The sequence below is a fragment of the Oncorhynchus gorbuscha genome, linkage group LG15 (genome assembly GCF_021184085.1).
Source record: "Oncorhynchus gorbuscha isolate QuinsamMale2020 ecotype Even-year linkage group LG15, OgorEven_v1.0, whole genome shotgun sequence".
NCBI classification, from domain to species: domain Eukaryota; kingdom Metazoa; phylum Chordata; class Actinopteri; order Salmoniformes; family Salmonidae; genus Oncorhynchus; species Oncorhynchus gorbuscha.
In genome coordinates this window covers 34,347,951-34,368,134 of record NC_060187.1, presented here as the reverse complement: position 1 = coordinate 34,368,134, position 20,184 = coordinate 34,347,951, and the positions used below count along the sequence as shown (strand labels likewise).

Genomic DNA, 20,184 nt, shown 5'->3' with positions numbered 1-20,184 from the left:
CAGTTGTCCAATTGAGATGGAAATGATGAGTACCGTATCTCATGTATTCTTACCAAAAAGAACTACTGCCATGCACAAATGACTGTTCTATACAACTATTTATACAACTAGATTTTTACACAAAAGTAAGCATTGGTGGTTCAGTGGTAGAATTCTCGCCTGCCACGCGGGAGGCCCGGGTTCGATTCCCGGCCAATGCATTAACATGTTTTGCTTCGGTCACCCATGTTATTTTGGTTTATAGGAGAGTTGGTTGGTGAGCAACAAAACCGACACGTGCGCAACTATGGGGCAAAACAGACAAGGTTGGCTAAGATTGTTGACATGTAAAATATGCAAAGAAAACACGTTTTATGATTTTTAATAGTTTCAAAAAGTTGAAAATACACTTGCATTTACGAGCTTTGATGGTTCTCAAATTAATCAGGTCTCTGCATATAACTACTTAGGGATATGGTTGGATGATAAACTGTCTTTTAAAATGCATATTGATGAACTTTGTAAACGGCTTAAAATCAAGCTTGGCTTCCTCTATAGAAACAGGACATGTTTGTCCTCTACAAATAGAAGACAAATTGTGCAAGCTACTTTTATATCAGTTTTAGATTATGGGGATATTATTTACATGCATGCTACGGCATCAACACTTACATCGCTGGATGCTACGTATCCTTGCGCACTTAGGTTTATTACGGGTGCTAGCTACAGAACTCACTACTGTGAGTGGCACAATATGAACATTTTAGCAGAGAGATTAAACAGTGCAACTCCACTTGCTCTTTTTGTCACATAAACTGAAATTAGGGGAACTATTCAAATTTTAGCAACCAGGAAATGGCAGAGCAATTTCTGCATAGTGCATTTTTAAATAATGATGTACCTACCTAAAAAACATATATGTATGAAAAGGCAGCAGGACTTCCTGACTGCCCAAGTCTGTCCATAATAAAAGGCTTCTTTACCTTCTTAACAGCACTATCGACAAGGCAGGTCCTACAGGCTCTAGTCTTGTCGCACCTGGCCTACTGTTCAGTCATGTGCTATAAAGAGGGAAAAGTGCAATTGGCTCAGAACAGGGCAGGACAGCTGGCCCTTGGATGTACACAGAGAGCAAACATTAATAATATGCATGTCAATCTCTCCTGGTTCAAAGTGGAGGAGAGATTGACACTACTTGTATTTGTGAGAGATATTGTAAGCACCGAGCTGTCTGTTTAAACGACTAGCACACAGCTCAGACACCCATGCATACCCCACAAGACATGCCACTAGGTCTCTTCAATGACCGTCCCTAAGTCGACAAAAGACTATGGGAGGCGCGCAGTACTACGTAGAGCCATGACTACATGAATCTCTATTCCACATCAGGTAACTGATGCAAGCAGTAGAATCAGATTTGGGGGGATAAAATACACCTTATAGAACAGCGGGGGCTGTGAAGCAACACAAACATAGGCACAGAGACATATATAATATAATTAGGTGATCAATATTATAAAAACCATTGTGAGTTGTACGTGTATTCCTCGTTAGTATAGTGGTCAGTATCCCCGCCTGTCACGCGGGAGACCGGGGTTCAATTCCCCGACGGGGAGGATTTTTTTTTTTTGTTTAAGGATTTTTTATTGTTGATTTGTAATCGATAAACCTGAAACGTCACCTTTACGTGGATGGACATTTGTGTTCGTTTAGCGCTTCAGTAATTGCCAAGACATAATGTCGGATATGATCATTAAACATCATGAGAAGAACAGTATACATGCATTATATACTACACAAGCTTACAATTGACTTAACTTTAAATATGAAGTATTTTTTATAATTAACTTTGTTGTTAAAGTGTAAAAAAGTATTTAAAAAACCATGAGGTACCAAAACCACTTACAGGGTTGGGCCCCCGCTGAATTAGGTAAATCCGCTTTTAGTTTTAATGCACCTCATTTTTTAAATATTGATTGGGGAACTTTGCTGAGGAATGTTTCTGTTTTTCTTGATTGTTGTGCTTTATTTTAGTTTGTATTTGATTTTGTGTATGAATTGTATGTGCATGGCTCCATTGCGAAACAGACCCTGGTCTTAACGGTGAATCCCTGTTTTTAAAAAAGGTAAACAAATAAAATATAAAATATAAAAACGGTCTTCAGCAATTCTTAAAACAACCTAAATTGATATGGAAATGAGACCCTGCTTTACAGAAGCTACTGTAGTGTATACGCTAACTTAATGCGCAGTAGGTGTATTTGGAGTACTTCTGTCTGCTATGCTCAGTTTCCGTAGTGTAGTGGTTATCACGTTCGCCTAACACGCGAAAGGTCCCCGGTTCGAGACCGGGCGGAAACACTTTTTTTTAAACTAAAAAAACGAGGTGTTTGGCCAAAGCTTTTGTCTAAAATTAAACAAGCAAATAAATACAGTATTCATGTGTTGCACATTCTTTAGGACAATGGACTCCCGACTGAGCACTATACTCAATGCATTGTCAACTGGCGTTGATAAAGATTTAGTCAAATGTGCATTATAGTAGCTTGGAAATACAATTACATTTCTAAAGGAGGCAATAAATTGCGAGGAAAAACCTTTTGTCTTCATTGTGGTGTCGTCAGATTGACTTGAAGATGCATTATAACGGTAGCCAACTAGCTAAGAGTGAGGGGAGAGCACCTGATCTTTTTGCTAGGTATTTTTTTTACAAACTTTGTTAGGGAATGTTAACATTGCCATCTGTCCACAATAAAGTTGACAACATCGTAATGATGGCAAAGTCGTTTCCTACTAATCTTTTTGCATACTTTAGCAATGTCATTGTATTTCCAGGCCAGTGTTCATGTGTTGCATGTTGTGTTACAATATTGTTATGAAGTTTCTCGAGGTCTGGTGCTTGACTGAAAGTTCTTCCGAAGATTGTTTAGTATGAAGATGCCTAGAAACTGCTTTTCAAATAGGCGTTCCTGGAAGTATTGGCCCATTTGGCCCTTGGGTTTAAAAACTATTACAGAAAATGCACACATCAAAAAATTAATACTAACTGCAAACAGAAAGAAAAACACGGTCATAAAAACAAACATATTCATCAGTAAAAAGTTCATCAATCAGCTTCTGAAGTGGCATCGAGGCACCAAAACATCAAATGTGATATGGAATCGCTATTATTTTTCATTTTTAGAACACACTCAAGAACCTCCAGAAGATAACCCGCTAAACTAGCTACAAGCTACCAGCTATTTAGTCATTGTTCGTTTTTTAAACCTGGATAACACTCGCCAGTCCAGCTTCCCTGCCCCATCCACCGCTGCCCCCTGGACACTGATCACTTGGCTACATAGCTGATGCATGCTGGACTGTCCATTAATCACGGTACTCCATTCTGCTTGTTTATGTTTTATCTGTCGGCCCCAGCCGCACTCAGGCTCTGTGTGTAGTTAATCCGACCCTCCCTCTGCCTAGTTAACGCCATTTTACCTGCTGTTGTTGTGCTAGCTGATTAGCTGTTGTTGTCTCACCTACTGTTTTAGCTAGCTCTCCCAATTCAACACCTGTGATTACTGTATGCCTCGCTGTATGTCTCTCTCAAATGTCAATATGCCTTGTATACTGTTGTTCAGGTTAGTTATCATTGTTTTAGTTTACAATGGAGCCCCTAGTTCCACTCTTCATACCCCTGATACCTCCTTTGTCCCACCTCCCACACATGCGGTGACCTCACCCATTACAACCAGCATGTCCAGAGATGCAATCTCTCTCATCATCACCCAGTGCCTGGGCTTACCTCCGCTGTACCCGCACCACACCATACCCCTGTCTGCGCATTATGCCCTGAATATATTCTACCATGCCCAGAAACCTGCTCCTCTTATTCTCTGTCCCCAACGCTCTAGGCGACCAGTTTTGATAGCCTTTAGCCGCACCCTCATACTACTCCTTCTCTGTTCCGCGGGTGATGTGGAGGTAAACCCAGGCCCTGCATGTCCCCAGGCACCCTCATTTGTTGACTTCTGTGATCGAAAAAGACTTGGTTTCATGCATGTCAACATCAGAAGCATCCTCCCTAAGTTTGTTTTACTCACTGCTTTAGCACACTCTGCTAACCTTGATGTCCTTGACGTGTCTGAATCCTGGCTCAGGAAGGCCACCAAAAATTCTGAGAGTTCCATACCCAACTATAACATCTTCTGTCAAGATAGAAGTGCCAAAGGGGGAGGAGTTGCAGTCTACTGCAGAGATAGCCTGCAAAGTAATGTCATACTTTCCAGGTCCATACCCAAACAGTTCGAACTACTAATTTTGAAAATTACTCTCTCCAGAAATAAGTCTCTCACTGTTGCCGCCTGCTACCGACACCATTCTATATACTTCCGGCCAGTCCTTGGACACTGTGCTATCTAACCTCCAAACGAGCTTCAATGCCATACAACACTCCTTCCATGGCCTCCAAATGCTCTTAAACGTTAGAAAAAAACCAATGCATGCTTTTCATGCTAGGTAAAGTCCATGCTAGGTAAAGCTCCGCCTTATCTCAGTTCACTGGTCACGATGGCAACACCCATCCGTAGCACGCGCTCCAGCAGGTGTATCTCACTGATCATCCCTAAAGCCAACACCTCATTTGGCTGCCTTTCGTTCCAGTACTCTGCTGCCTGTGACTGGAACGAATTGCAAAAATCGCTGAAGTTGGAGACTTTTATCTCCCTCACCAACTTCAAACATCTGCTATCTGAGCAGCTAACCGATCGCTGCAGCTGTACATAGTCTATTTGTAACGGATGTGAAACGGCTAGCTTAGTTAGCGGTGTGCGCTAAATAGCGTTTCAATCGGTTACGTCACTTGCTCTGAGACCTTGAAGTAGTAGTTCCCCTTGCTCTGCAAGGGCCGCGGCTTTTGTGGAGCGATGGGTAACGATGCTTCGTGGGTGACTGTTGTTGATGTGTGCAGTAGGTCCCTGGTTCGCGTTTTTATACTGTTTTCATTTATTTACTTTTCTGCTCTTTTGCACACCAATATTTCTACCTGTACATGATCATCTGATCATTTATCACTCCAGTGTTAATCTGCAAAATTGTAATTATTCGCCTACCTCCTCATGCCTTTTGCACACAATGTATATAGACTCCCCTTTTTTTCTACTGTGTTATTGACTTGTTAATTGTTTACTCCATGTGTAACTCTGTGTTGTCTGTTCACACTGCTATGCTTTATCTTGGCCAGGTCGCAGTTGCAAATGAGAAATTGTTCTCAACTAGCCTACCTGGTCAAATAAAGGTGAAATAAATAAAAACTTTTTTTTTTAAATGTAGGAACTATTTCAAAATTGTTCCACAAATAAGGTGCAAAGAAACTAAAACCTGACTTACCTAACTCCGTAGACACCTAAGGAATTTCCAGAGCTAGCCATCCCTGAGACTGTGTGAGGTAACTTGTATGTCTAAAGTTTAGTAATCATGTTAGGTACAGTGGGACTTTTTGTACAAGGGCTTTATAAATGAAAACCTAGCAATGTATCAACCCTACGTGACATCAAAGTGGGCCAATCAACTTTCTGATAGAGAATTACAGTGATGTAGAAAATTGTCACTCATAATAAAGCGCAGTGCGCAATAATAAACTGTATCTTATGGTAATAATGAAGTGGCAGCTGTGTTTACAGAGATGATATTGGACCATAGTAACGTCAACTGAATGATCTGTTTCATACTATTTAGCGAGAGGCAGGACCTATTTATATTGAAGAACTAGGGGTGGGCGGAATACCGGTACGAACGTGAATACCGGTATATTGTGCCATGATATGGATTTTGCCATATCATGGTAAATTAATAAATGTATGAAATAAGGCGCTTTTGTTTCGTAAAAAAATCTGTCGAATAATACAGCCTAGTGGGCTTGTTCAAATGGTTTATTTTACTAAAAACATAATGCTTGCTTACTCTTCTGCGCTGAGGATTACTGAAGACAAGGAAATAACGCTATTGAGGTTGATTTGCAGGACGACGAAGGCCTGGTTCGAAAAAAAAGCTGCTTCCTCTGTCCTTTGGGACTGCTTGGGCTTTAAGATATCTGAACTCGACCAACAAACAGTACTGTGTAGGTTGTGTCGACACATTGTGCTAGCCCAAGGTGAAAACCCTGCATGTGCATGAATATGAAGAATCTACCAGAATGTGTGCAACAAACCCCCGGAGCAGTGGAGCAAGTCCCAAGACATCTTCAAGCCAGACCAGCACTCAGCTATCACTCAAGGCATCATTCGTTAGTGGTACTCCATATAAACAAGAAGAGCAGGACATGGAATGAGATAACGAGTGCAATTACATATCACATAGCAAAAGACATGGAACCAATTCAAACCGTGGAGAAAGATGGTTTCAGAAAGTTGATTCGAACGCTAGACCCAAGATACGATATCCCGAGCCGTAAATACCGCAAATTATGTCGGCCAGAACTCTACACGGAATGTCGGGATAGAGTTGCCAATGAAATCCGTAACGCTGCATTCTTCTCTACCACTTCTGTCAAGTCGGACCACAGGGCCATACATTAGCCTCACGATTCATTACATTGACAACAACTGGTATGTGCAAAGCAAAGGCCTTCAGACCTCTTATTTCTCAGTTGATCACACTGGAGAAATAATTGCAGCTGGGCTGAGGGGGGCACTTTCATCCTGGGGCTTGAAAGATTCGTGTCAAGTATGTAGGACTACCGACAGCGGATCGAACATGATCAACATGGCATTGGAACTGAACAAATGGACAAGACTAGCTACACATTAAGTTTCAATGTCCAAAACACACAGACCTACTGCCAAATTCTCTAAAACATTGTTGGAGGCAGGTTATGATAGAGAAATTAACATTAAATTATCTGGCAACATCTCTGGTGGACATTCGTGCAGTCAGAATGCCAATTGTATGCTCGCTCAAAACTTGAGACATCTGTGGCATTTTGTTGCGTGACAAACTTCACATTTTAGTAGCCTTTTATTGTCCCCAGCACAAGATGCTGTGTAATGATCATGCTGTTTAATCAGTTTCTTGTTATGCCACACCTGTCAGGTGGATGGATTATCTTGGTAAAGGAGAAATGCTCACTAACAGGAATGTAAAACACATTTTTTTGCACAACATTTGAGAGAAATAAGCTTTTTGTGAGAATTGTGAGGATCCTTTATATCAACTCATGAAACATGGGACTTACACTTTACATGTTGCGTTTATATTTTTATTCAGTGTGACAAACAGAAATGGAATAATGTGTCCCTGAACAAAGGGGGGGGGGTCAAAATCAAAAGTTAAGTCAGTATCTTGTGTGGCCGCCAGCTGCATTAAATACTGCAGTGCATCTCCTCCTCATGGACTGCACCAGATTGACCTTTCTTAAAACAACCTAAATTGATATGGAAATGAGACCCTGCTTTATAGAAGCTACTGTAGTGTATACGCTAACTTAATGCGCAGTAGGTGTATTTGGAGTACTTCTGTCTGTCATGCTCAGTTTCCGTAGTGTAGTGGTTATCACGTTCGCCTAACACGCGAAAGGTCCCCGGTTCGAGACCGGGCGGAAACACTTTTTTAAAAACTAAAAAAACGAAGTGTTTGGCCAAAGCTTTTGTCTAAAATTAAACAAACAAATAAATACAGTATTCATGTGTTGCACATTCTTTAGGACACTGGACTCCCGACTGAGCACTATACTCAATGCATTGTCAACTGGCGTTGATAAAGATTTAGTCAAAAGTGCATTATAGTAGCTTGGAAATACAATTACATTTCTAAAGGAGGCAATAAATTGCGAGGAAAAACCTTTTGTCTTCATTGTGGTCTCGTCAGATTGACTTGAAGATGCATTAAAACGTTAGCCAGCTAGCTAAGAGTGAGGGGAGAGCACCTGATCTTTTTGCTAGGTATTTTTTTTTATACAAACTTTGTTAGGGAATGTTAACATTGCCATCTGTCCACAATAAAGTTGACAACATCGTAATAATGGCAAAGTCGTTTCCTACTAATCTTTTTGCATACTTTAGCAATGTCATTGTATTTCCAGGCCAGTGTTCATGTGTTGCACGTTGTGTTACAATATTGTTATGAAGTTTCTCGAGGTCTGGTGCTTGACTGAAAGTTCTTCCGAAGATTGTTTAGTATGAAGATGCCTAGAAACTGCTTTTCAAATAGGCGTTCCTGGAAGTATTGGCCCATTTGGACCTTGGGTTTAAAAACTATTACAGAAAATGCACACATCAAAAAATTAATACTAACTGCAAACAGAAAGAAAAACACGATCATAAAAAACAAACACATTCATCAGTAAAAAGTTCATCAATCAGCTTCTGAAGTGGCATCGAGGCACCAAAACATCAAATGTGATATGGAATCGCTATTATTTTTCATTTTTAGAACACACTCAAGAACCTCCAGAAGCTAACCCGCTAAACTAGCTACAAGCTACAAGCTATTTAGTCATTGTTCGTTTTTTAAACCTGGATAACACTCGCCAGTCCAGCTTCCCTGCCCCATCCACCGCTGCCCCCTGGACACTGATCACTTGGCTACATAGCTGATGCATGCTGGACTGTCCATTAATCACGGTACTCCATTCTGCTTGTTTATGTTTTATCTGTCGGCCCCAGCCGCACTCAGGCTCTGTGTGTAGTTAATCCGACCCTCCCTCTGCCTAGTTAACGCCATTTTACCTGCTGTTGTTGTGCTAGCTGATTAGCTGTTGTTGTCTCACCTACTGTTTTAGCTAGCTCTCCCAATTCAACACCTGTGATTACTGTATGCCTCGCTGTATGTCTCTCTCAAATGTCAATATGCCCTGTATACTGTTGTTCAGGTTAGTTATCATTGTTTTAGTTTACAATGGAGCCCCTAGTTCCACTCTTCATACCCCTGATACCTCCTTTGTCCCACCTCCCACACATGCGGTGACCTCACCCATTACAACCAGCATGTCCAGAGATACAATCTCTCTCATCATCACCCAGTGCCTGGGCTTACCTCCGCTGTACCCGCACCCCACCATACCCCTGTCTGCGCATTATGCCCTGAATATATTCTACCATGCCCAGAAACCTGCTCCTCTTATTCTCTGTCCCCAACGCTCTAGGCGACCAGTTTTGATAGCCTTTAGCCGCACCCTCATACTACTCCTTCTCTGTTCCGCGGGTGATGTGGAGGTAAACCCAGGCCCTGCATGTCCCCAGGCACCCTCATTTGTTGACTTCTGTGATCGAAAAGCCTTGGTTTCATGCATGTCAACATCAGAAGCCTCCTCCCTAAGTTTGTTTTACTCACTGCTTTAGCACACTCTGCTAACCTTGATGTCCTTGCCGTGTCTGAATCCTGGCTCAGGAAGGCCACCAAAAATTCTGAGAGTTCCATACCCAACTATAACATCTTCCATCAAGAGAGAACTGCCAAAGGGGGAGGAGTTGCAGTCTACTGCAGAGATAGCCTGCAAAGTAATGTCATACATTCCAGGTCCATACCCAAACAGTTCGAACTACTAATTTTGAAAATTACTCTCTCCAGAAATAAGTCTCTCACAGTTGCCGCCTGCTACCGACCCCCCTCAGCTCCCAGCTGTGCCCTGGACACCATTTGTGAATTGATCGCCCCCCATCTAGCTTCAGAGTTTGTTCTGTTAGGTGACCTAAACTGGGATATGCTTAACACCCCGGCAGTCCTACAATCTAAACTAGATGCCCTCAATCTCACACAAATCATCAAGGAACCCACCAGGTACAACCCAAACTCTGTAAACAAGGGCACCCTCATAGACGTCATCCTGACCAACTGGCCCTCCAAATACACCTCCGCTGTCTTCAAACAGGATCTCAGCGATCACTGCCTCATTGCCTGTATCCACTACGGAGCCGCAGTCAAACGAACACCCCTCATCACTGTCAAACGCTCCCTAAAACACTTCTGTGAGCAGGCCTTTCTAATCGACCTGGCCCAGGGTATCCTGGAAGGACATTGACCTCATCCCGTCAGTTGAGGATGCCTGGTCATTCTTTAAAAGTAACTTCCTCACCATTTTAGATAAGCATGCTCCGTTCAAAAAATCCAGAACTAAGAACAGATACAACCCTTGGTTCACTCCAGACCTGACTGCCCTCGACCAGCACAAAAACATCCTGTGGCGGACTGCAATAGCATCGAATAGTCCCCGCGATATGCAACTGTTCAGGGAAGTCAGGAACCAATACACGCAGTCAGTCAGGAAAGCTAAGGCCAGCTTCTTCAGGCAGAAATTTGTATCCTGTAGCTCCAACTCCAAAAAGTTCTGGGACACTGAAGTCCATGGAGAACAAGATCACCTCCTCCCAGCTGCCCACTGCACTGAGGCTAGGTAACACGGTCACCACCGATAAATCCATGATTATGGAAAACTTCAACAAGCATTTCTCAACGGCTGGCCATGCCTTCCGCCTGGCTACTCCAACCTCGACCAACAGCTCCACCCCCCTCGCAGCTACTCGCCCAAGCCTCTCCAGGTTCTCCTTTACCCAAATCCAGATAGCAGATGTTCTGAAAGAGCTGCAAAACCTGGACCCGTACAAATCAGTTGGGCTTGACAATCTGGACTCTCTATTTCTGAAACTATCCGCCGCCATTGTCGCAACCCCTATTACCAGCCTGTTCAACCTCTCTTTCATATCGTCTGAGATCCCCAAGGATTGGAAAGCTGCCGCAGTCATCCCCCTCTTCAAAGGGGAGACACCCTGGACCCAAACGGTTACAAACCTATATCCATCCTGCCCTGCCTATCTAAGGTCTTCGAAAGCCAAGTCAACAAACAGGTCACTGACCATCTCAAATCCCACCGTACCTTCTCCGCTGTGCAATCTGGTTTCCGAGCCGGTCACGGGTGCACCTCAGCCACGCTCAAGGTACTAAACGATATCATAACCGCCATCGATAAAAGACAGTACTGTGCAGCCGTCTTCATCGACCTTGCCAAGGCTTTCGACTCTGTCAATCACCATATTCTTATCGGCAGACTCAGTAGCCTCGGTTTTTCGGATGACTGCCTTGCCTGGTTCACCAATTACTTTGCAGACAGAGTTCAGTGTGTCAAATCGGAGGGCATGCTGTCCGGTCCTCTGGCAGTCTCTATGGGGGTGCCACAGGGTTCAATTCTCGGGCCGACTCTTTTCTCTGTATATATCAATGATGTTGCTCTTGCTGCGGGCGATTCCCTGATCCACCTCTACGCAGACGACACCATTCTATATACTTTTGGCCCGTCCTTGGACACTGTGCTATCTAACCTCCAAACGAGCTTCAATGCCATACAACACTCCTTCCTTGGCCTCCAACTGCTCTTAAACGCTAGAAAAAAACCAATGCATGCTTTTCAACCGTTCGCTACCTGCACGCCTGACCAGCATCACCACCCTGGATGGAGGGCAGGATGGATATAGGTCTGTAACAGTTTGGGTCCAGGGTGTCTCCCCCTTTGAAGAGGGGAATGACTGCGGCAGCTTTCCAATCCTTGGGGATCTCAGACGATATGAAAGAGAGGTTGAACAGGCTGGTAATAGGGGTTGCGACAATGGCGGAAGATAGTTTCAGAAATAGCGGGTCCAGATTGTCAAGCCCAGCTGATTTGTACGGGTCCAGGTTTTGCAGCTCTTTCAGAACATCTGCTATCTGGATTTGGGTAAAGGAGAACCTGGAGAGGCTTGGGTGAGGAGCTACGGGGGGGGCGGAGCTGTTGGCCGAGGTTGGAGTAGCCAGGCGGAAGGCATGGCCAGCCGTTGAGAAATGCTTGTTGAAGTTTTCCATAATCATGGATTTATCGGTGGAGACCGTGTTTCCTAGCCTCAGTGCAGTGGGCAGCTGGGAGGAGGTGCTCTTGTTCTCCATGGACTTCACAGTGTCCCAGAACTTTTTGGAGTTGGAGCTACAGGATGCAAACTTCTGCCTGAAGAAGCTGGCCTTAGCTTTCCTGACTGACTGCGTGTATTGGTTCCTGACTTTCCTGAACAGTTGCATATCACGGGGGCTATTCGATGCTATTGCAGTCCGCCACAGGATGTTTTTGTGCTGGTCGAGGGCAGTCAGGTCTGGAGTGAACCAAGGGCTGTATCTGTTCTTAGTTATGCATTTTTTGAACGGAGCATGCTTATCTAAAATGGTGAGGAAGTTACTTTTAAAGAATGACCATGCATCCTCAACTCAGCAGATACCATTGACAACAACTGGTATCTGCAAAGCAAAGGCCTTCAGACCTCTTATTTCTCAGTTGATCACACTGGAGAAATAATTGCAGCTGGGCTGAGGGGGGCACTTTCATCCTGGGGCTTGAAAGATTCGTGTCAAGTATGTAGGACTACCGACAGCGGATCAAACATGATCAACATGGCATTGGAACTGAACAAATGGACAAGACTAGCTACACATTAAGTTTCAATGTCCAAAACACACAGACCTACTGCCAAATTCTCTAAAACATTGTTGGAGGCAGGTTATGATAGAGAAATTAACATTAAATTATCTGGCAACATCTCTGGTGGACATTCGTGCAGTCAGAATGCCAATTGTATGCTTGCTCAAAACTTGAGACATCTGTGGCATTTTGTTGCGTGACAAACTTCACATTTTAGTAGCCTTTTATTGTCCCCAGCACAAGATGCTGTGTAATGATCATGCTGTTTAATCAGTTTCTTGTTATGCCACACCTGTCAGGTGGATGGATTATCTTGGTAAAGGAGAAATGCTCACTAACAGGAATGTAAAACACATTTTTTTGCACAACATTTGAGAGAAATAAGCTTTTTGTGAGAATTGTGAGGATCCTTTATATCAACTCATGAAACATGGGACTTACACTTTACATGTTGCGTTTATATTTTTATTCAGTGTGACAAACAGAAATGGAATAATGTGTCCCTGAACAAAGGGGGGGGGGTCAAAATCAAAAGTTAAGTCAGTATCTTGTGTGGCCGCCAGCTGCATTAAATACTGCAGTGCATCTCCTCCTCATGGACTGCACCAGATTGACCTTTCTTAAAACAACCTAAATTGATATGGAAATGAGACCCTGCTTTATAGAAGCTACTGTAGTGTATACGCTAACTTAATGCGCAGTAGGTGTATTTGGAGTACTTCTGTCTGTCATGCTCAGTTTCCGTAGTGTAGTGGTTATCACGTTCGCCTAACACGCGAAAGGTCCCCGGTTCGAGACCGGGCGGAAACACTTTTTTAAAAACTAAAAAAACGAAGTGTTTGGCCAAAGCTTTTGTCTAAAATTAAACAAACAAATAAATACAGTATTCATGTGTTGCACATTCTTTAGGACACTGGACTCCCGACTGAGCACTATACTCAATGCATTGTCAACTGGCGTTGATAAAGATTTAGTCAAAAGTGCATTATAGTAGCTTGGAAATACAATTACATTTCTAAAGGAGGCAATAAATTGCGAGGAAAAACCTTTTGTCTTCATTGTGGTCTCGTCAGATTGACTTGAAGATGCATTAAAACGTTAGCCAGCTAGCTAAGAGTGAGGGGAGAGCACCTGATCTTTTTGCTAGGTATTTTTTTTTTTTTATACAAACTTTGTTAGGGAATGTTAACATTGCCATCTGTCCACAATAAAGTTGACAACATCGTAATGATGGCAAAGTCGTTTCCTACTAATCTTTTGCATACTTTAGCAATGTCATTGTATTTCCAGGCCAGTGTTCATGTGTTGCACGTTGTGTTACAATATTGTTATGAAGTTTCTCGAGGTCTGGTGCTTGACTGAAAGTTCTTCCGAAGATTGTTTAGTATGAAGATGCCTAGAAACTGCTTTTCAAATAGGCGTTCCTGGAAGTATTGGCCCATTTGGACCTTGGGTTTAAAAACTATTACAGAAAATGCACACATCAAAAAATTAATACTAACTGCAAACAGAAAGAAAAACACGATCATAAAAAACAAACACATTCATCAGTAAAAAGTTCATCAATCAGCTTCTGAAGTGGCATCGAGGCACCAAAACATCAAATGTGATATGGAATCGCTATTATTTTTCATTTTTAGAACACACTCAAGAACCTCCAGAAGCTAACCCGCTAAACTAGCTACAAGCTACAAGCTATTTAGTCATTGTTCGTTTTTTAAACCTGGATAACACTCGCCAGTCCAGCTTCCCTGCCCCATCCACCGCTGCCCCCTGGACACTGATCACTTGGCTACATAGCTGATGCATGCTGGACTGTCCATTAATCACGGTACTCCATTCTGCTTGTTTATGTTTTATCTGTCGGCCCCAGCCGCACTCAGGCTCTGTGTGTAGTTAATCCGACCCTCCCTCTGCCTAGTTAACGCCATTTTACCTGCTGTTGTTGTGCTAGCTGATTAGCTGTTGTTGTCTCACCTACTGTTTTAGCTAGCTCTCCCAATTCAACACCTGTGATTACTGTATGCCTCGCTGTATGTCTCTCTCAAATGTCAATATGCCCTGTATACTGTTGTTCAGGTTAGTTATCATTGTTTTAGTTTACAATGGAGCCCCTAGTTCCACTCTTCATACCCCTGATACCTCCTTTGTCCCACCTCCCACACATGCGGTGACCTCACCCATTACAACCAGCATGTCCAGAGATACAATCTCTCTCATCATCACCCAGTGCCTGGGCTTACCTCCGCTGTACCCGCACCCCACCATACCCCTGTCTGCGCATTATGCCCTGAATATATTCTACCATGCCCAGAAACCTGCTCCTCTTATTCTCTGTCCCCAACGCTCTAGGCGACCAGTTTTGATAGCCTTTAGCCGCACCCTCATACTACTCCTTCTCTGTTCCGCGGGTGATGTGGAGGTAAACCCAGGCCCTGCATGTCCCCAGGCACCCTCATTTGTTGACTTCTGTGATCGAAAAAGCCTTGGTTTCATGCATGTCAACATCAGAAGCCTCCTCCCTAAGTTTGTTTTACTCACTGCTTTAGCACACTCTGCTAACCTTGATGTCCTTGCCGTGTCTGAATCCTGGCTCAGGAAGGCCACCAAAAATTCTGAGAGTTCCATACCCAACTATAACATCTTCCATCAAGAGAGAACTGCCAAAGGGGGAGGAGTTGCAGTCTACTGCAGAGATAGCCTGCAAAGTAATGTCATACATTCCAGGTCCATACCCAAACAGTTCGAACTACTAATTTTGAAAATTACTCTCTCCAGAAATAAGTCTCTCACAGTTGCCGCCTGCTACCGACCCCCCTCAGCTCCCAGCTGTGCCCTGGACACCATTTGTGAATTGATCGCCCCCCATCTAGCTTCAGAGTTTGTTCTGTTAGGTGACCTAAACTGGGATATGCTTAACACCCCGGCAGTCCTACAATCTAAACTAGATGCCCTCAATCTCACACAAATCATCAAGGAACCCACCAGGTACAACCCAAACTCTGTAAACAAGGGCACCCTCATAGACGTCATCCTGACCAACTGGCCCTCCAAATACACCTCCGCTGTCTTCAAACAGGATCTCAGCGATCACTGCCTCATTGCCTGTATCCACTACGGAGCCGCAGTCAAACGAACACCCCTCATCACTGTCAAACGCTCCCTAAAACACTTCTGTGAGCAGGCCTTTCTAATCGACCTGGCCCAGGGTATCCTGGAAGGACATTGACCTCATCCCGTCAGTTGAGGATGCCTGGTCATTCTTTAAAAGTAACTTCCTCACCATTTTAGATAAGCATGCTCCGTTCAAAAAAATCCAGAACTAAGAACAGATACAACCCTTGGTTCACTCCAGACCTGACTGCCCTCGACCAGCACAAAAACATCCTGTGGCGGACTGCAATAGCATCGAATAGTCCCCGCGATATGCAACTGTTCAGGGAAGTCAGGAACCAATACACGCAGTCAGTCAGGAAAGCTAAGGCCAGCTTCTTCAGGCAGAAATTTGTATCCTGTAGCTCCAACTCCAAAAAGTTCTGGGACACTGAAGTCCATGGAGAACAAGATCACCTCCTCCCAGCTGCCCACTGCACTGAGGCTAGGTAACACGGTCACCACCGATAAATCCATGATTATGGAAAACTTCAACAAGCATTTCTCAACGGCTGGCCATGCCTTCCGCCTGGCTACTCCAACCTCGACCAACAGCTCCACCCCCCCTCGCAGCTACTCGCCCAAGCCTCTCCAGGTTCTCCTTTACCCAAATCCAGATAGCAGATGTTCTGAAAGAGCTGCAAAACCTGGACCCGTACAAATCAGTTGGGCTTGACAATCTGGACTCTCTATTTCTGAAACTATCCGCCGCCATTGTCGCAACCCCTATTACCAGCCTGTTCAACCTCTCTTTCATATCGTCTGAGATCCCCAAGGATTGGAAAGCTGCCGCAGTCATCCCCCTCTTCAAAGGGGGAGACACCCTGGACCCAAACGGTTACAAACCTATATCCATCCTGCCCTGCCTATCTAAGGTCTTCGAAAGCCAAGTCAACAAACAGGTCACTGACCATCTCAAATCCCACCGTACCTTCTCCGCTGTGCAATCTGGTTTCCGAGCCGGTCACGGGTGCACCTCAGCCACGCTCAAGGTACTAAACGATATCATAACCGCCATCGATAAAAGACAGTACTGTGCAGCCGTCTTCATCGACCTTGCCAAGGCTTTCGACTCTGTCAATCACCATATTCTTATCGGCAGACTCAGTAGCCTCGGTTTTTCGGATGACTGCCTTGCCTGGTTCACCAATTACTTTGCAGACAGAGTTCAGTGTGTCAAATCGGAGGGCATGCTGTCCGGTCCTCTGGCAGTCTCTATGGGGGTGCCACAGGGTTCAATTCTCGGGCCGACTCTTTTCTCTGTATATATCAATGATGTTGCTCTTGCTGCGGGCGATTCCCTGATCCACCTCTACGCAGACGACACCATTCTATATACTTTTGGCCCGTCCTTGGACACTGTGCTATCTAACCTCCAAACGAGCTTCAATGCCATACAACACTCCTTCCTTGGCCTCCAACTGCTCTTAAACGCTAGAAAAAAACCAATGCATGCTTTTCAACCGTTCGCTACCTGCACGCCTGACCAGCATCACCACCCTGGATGGAGGGCAGGATGGATATAGGTCTGTAACAGTTTGGGTCCAGGGTGTCTCCCCCTTTGAAGAGGGGAATGACTGCGGCAGCTTTCCAATCCTTGGGGATCTCAGACGATATGAAAGAGAGGTTGAACAGGCTGGTAATAGGGGTTGCGACAATGGCGGAAGATAGTTTCAGAAATAGCGGGTCCAGATTGTCAAGCCCAGCTGATTTGTACGGGTCCAGGTTTTGCAGCTCTTTCAGAACATCTGCTATCTGGATTTGGGTAAAGGAGAACCTGGAGAGGCTTGGGTGAGGAGCTACGGGGGGGGCGGAGCTGTTGGCCGAGGTTGGAGTAGCCAGGCGGAAGGCATGGCCAGCCGTTGAGAAATGCTTGTTGAAGTTTTCCATAATCATGGATTTATCGGTGGAGACCGTGTTTCCTAGCCTCAGTGCAGTGGGCAGCTGGGAGGAGGTGCTCTTGTTCTCCATGGACTTCACAGTGTCCCAGAACTTTTTGGAGTTGGAGCTACAGGATGCAAACTTCTGCCTGAAGAAGCTGGCCTTAGCTTTCCTGACTGACTGCGTGTATTGGTTCCTGACTTTCCTGAACAGTTGCATATCACGGGGCTATTCGATGCTATTGCAGTCCGCCACAGGATGTTTTTGTGCTGGTCGAGGGCAGTCAGGTCTGGAGTGAACCAAGGGCTGTATCTGTTCTTAGTTATGCATTTTTTGAACGGAGCATGCTTATCTAAAATGGTGAGGAAGTTACTTTTAAAGAATGACCATGCATCCTCAACTCAGCAGATACCATTGACAACAACTGGTATCTGCAAAGCAAAGGCCTTCAGACCTCTTATTTCTCAGTTGATCACACTGGAGAAATAATTGCAGCTGGGCTGAGGGGGGCACTTTCATCCTGGGGCTTGAAAGATTCGTGTCAAGTATGTAGGACTACCGACAGCGGATCAAACATGATCAACATGGCATTGGAACTGAACAAATGGACAAGACTAGCTACACATTAAGTTTCAATGTCCAAAACACACAGACCTACTGCCAAATTCTCTAAAACATTGGAGGCAGGTTATGATAGAGAAATTAACATTAAATTATCTGGCAACATCTCTGGTGGACATTCGTGCAGTCAGAATGCCAATTGTATGCTTGCTCAAAACTTGAGACATCTGTGGCATTTTGTTGCGTGACAAACTTCACATTTTAGTAGCCTTTTATTGTCCCCAGCACAAGATGCTGTGTAATGATCATGCTGTTTAATCAGTTTCTTGTTATGCCACACCTGTCAGGTGGATGGATTATCTTGGTAAAGGAGAAATGCTCACTAACAGGAATGTAAAACACATTTTTTTGCACAACATTTGAGAGAAATAAGCTTTTTGTGAGAATTGTGAGGATCCTTTATATCAACTCATGAAACATGGGACTTACACTTTACATGTTGCGTTTATATTTTTATTCAGTGTGACAAACAGAAATGGAATAATGTGTCCCTGAACAAAGGGGGGTCAAAATCAAAAGTTAAGTCAGTATCTTGTGTGGCCGCCAGCTGCATTAAGTACTGCAGTGCATCTCCTCCCAGTCTTCCACCAAGGCACCTGCAAGTTCCCAGACATTTCTGGGAGGAAAGGCCCTAGCCCTCACCCTCCGATCAAACAGGTCCCAGACGTGCTAACAGGGATTGAGATCCGGGCTCTTCACTGGCCATGGCAGAACACTGACATTCCTGTCTTGCAGGAAATCACGCACAGTGTGGCTGGTGGCATTGTCATGCTGGAAGGTCATGTCAGGATGAGCCTGCTGGAAGGGTACCACATGAGGGAGGTAATGGCAAAAAAAGGCCATGGTGGCGAAATAAATACAATATAGCAAGTAAAACACTGGAATGGTAGATTTGCAGTGGAAGAATGTGCAAAGTAGAAATACAAATAATGGGGTGCAAAGGAACAAAATAAATAAATACAGTAGGAGAAGAGGTAGTTGTTTGGGCTAAATTATAGATGGGCTATGTACAGGTGCAGTAATCTGCTCTGACAGCTGGTGCTTAAAGCTAGTGAGGGAGATAAGTGTTTCAAGTTTCAGAGATTTTTGTAGTTCGTTCCAGTCAATGGCAGCAATAAACATTATTCTGAGTTAATTCTATGAGGGTGTTCCATTTATTTTACAGTACAAGGGGAGGGTCATGTGAAAATATTTTTTACATTGGGAGGGGGTTGCATTTTTATTCTACACCTTGAGTTGGACAATTACTGATGCCTGGGTGCACCAATATGTCCCTTGTATGTAGATATTTTTGTTAACTTGTTGTAAAACTCGGATGTATTGTATTTATTTCCTTTTTCTCTTTATTTTCACCTACCATAGGTACATTTGCTTTCTCTCTTTTCATCCCATCCCACAATCTCTCCTCAACTACATCCTGGGTCTCTAGAAGAGACCTAAATTGACACCTGCACTCAAAGAGCCACCGATATATCAAAGGCGAACATTCAAATTTAGACAGAACAGCACCCCGCCAACAGAATTTCAGGCAACATGACACCGAAAGGCAGTGTCTTACCTTCAGTTTCCGTAGTGTAGTGGTTATCACGTTCGCCTAACACGCGAAAGGTCCCCGGTTCGAGACCGGGCGGAAACACATTTTCAAAAAGTAAATAGTTGCGTAGGCTATGACCATTATTTGACAATAAACCGTCAAATTAATATGTTACAGTCGTAATTGGTTGTACATTTTATAACATTCTTTTGCATTGTCAATTGGCGCTGATGAAGATTTAGAGTCAAAAGTGCATTATAGTGGCTTGAGGGAAAATTGTGATGTCGTCAAATAGACTTAAGATGCAGTATAACGTTAGCCAGCTAGCTAAGATTGAGGGAGATCACCAGATTTTTGCTAGCTAACGTTAGTTAGGTATTTTTACGATCTTTGCTAGCTAATAATGGTTCATGCTACCATGTACAGAAGGCACGTACATGCTCCGGAGTCTTACCTTTTGGAATGGGGTCATAAAAGCATATAGCCAAAACAGTTCAAATGCTAAAGCCAAATGTATTAAGAAAATTAATTCAACATGCCACATTGGCTTCAGAAACCACTCTCTGTTAACCACAGAGAGCGTTTGTTTCTACGCGTTCTCTTC

General features: G+C 43.9%; 6 non-coding genes across 6 annotated transcripts; all 6 read left to right on the top strand.

Annotated features, from left to right (window-relative positions):
- Window positions 1-129: 129 nt before the first annotated feature.
- trnag-gcc lies at window positions 130-200 on the top strand. The gene has a single exon. It is a non-coding gene; the product is annotated as a tRNA-Gly (tRNA).
- Window positions 201-1,523: 1,323 nt separating this feature from the next.
- Window positions 1,524-1,595, top strand: trnad-guc. The gene has a single exon. It is a non-coding gene; the product is annotated as a tRNA-Asp (tRNA).
- A 672-nt stretch (window positions 1,596-2,267) lies between these two features.
- On the top strand, window positions 2,268-2,340 carry trnav-aac. Its single transcript has one exon. It is a non-coding gene; the product is annotated as a tRNA-Val (tRNA).
- A 5,148-nt stretch (window positions 2,341-7,488) lies between these two features.
- Window positions 7,489-7,561, top strand: trnav-aac. Its single transcript has one exon. It is a non-coding gene; the product is annotated as a tRNA-Val (tRNA).
- Window positions 7,562-13,128: 5,567 nt separating this feature from the next.
- trnav-aac lies at window positions 13,129-13,201 on the top strand. The gene has a single exon. It is a non-coding gene; the product is annotated as a tRNA-Val (tRNA).
- A 6,408-nt stretch (window positions 13,202-19,609) lies between these two features.
- On the top strand, window positions 19,610-19,682 carry trnav-aac. Its single transcript has one exon. It is a non-coding gene; the product is annotated as a tRNA-Val (tRNA).
- The last annotated feature ends 502 nt before the right edge of the window (window positions 19,683-20,184 follow it).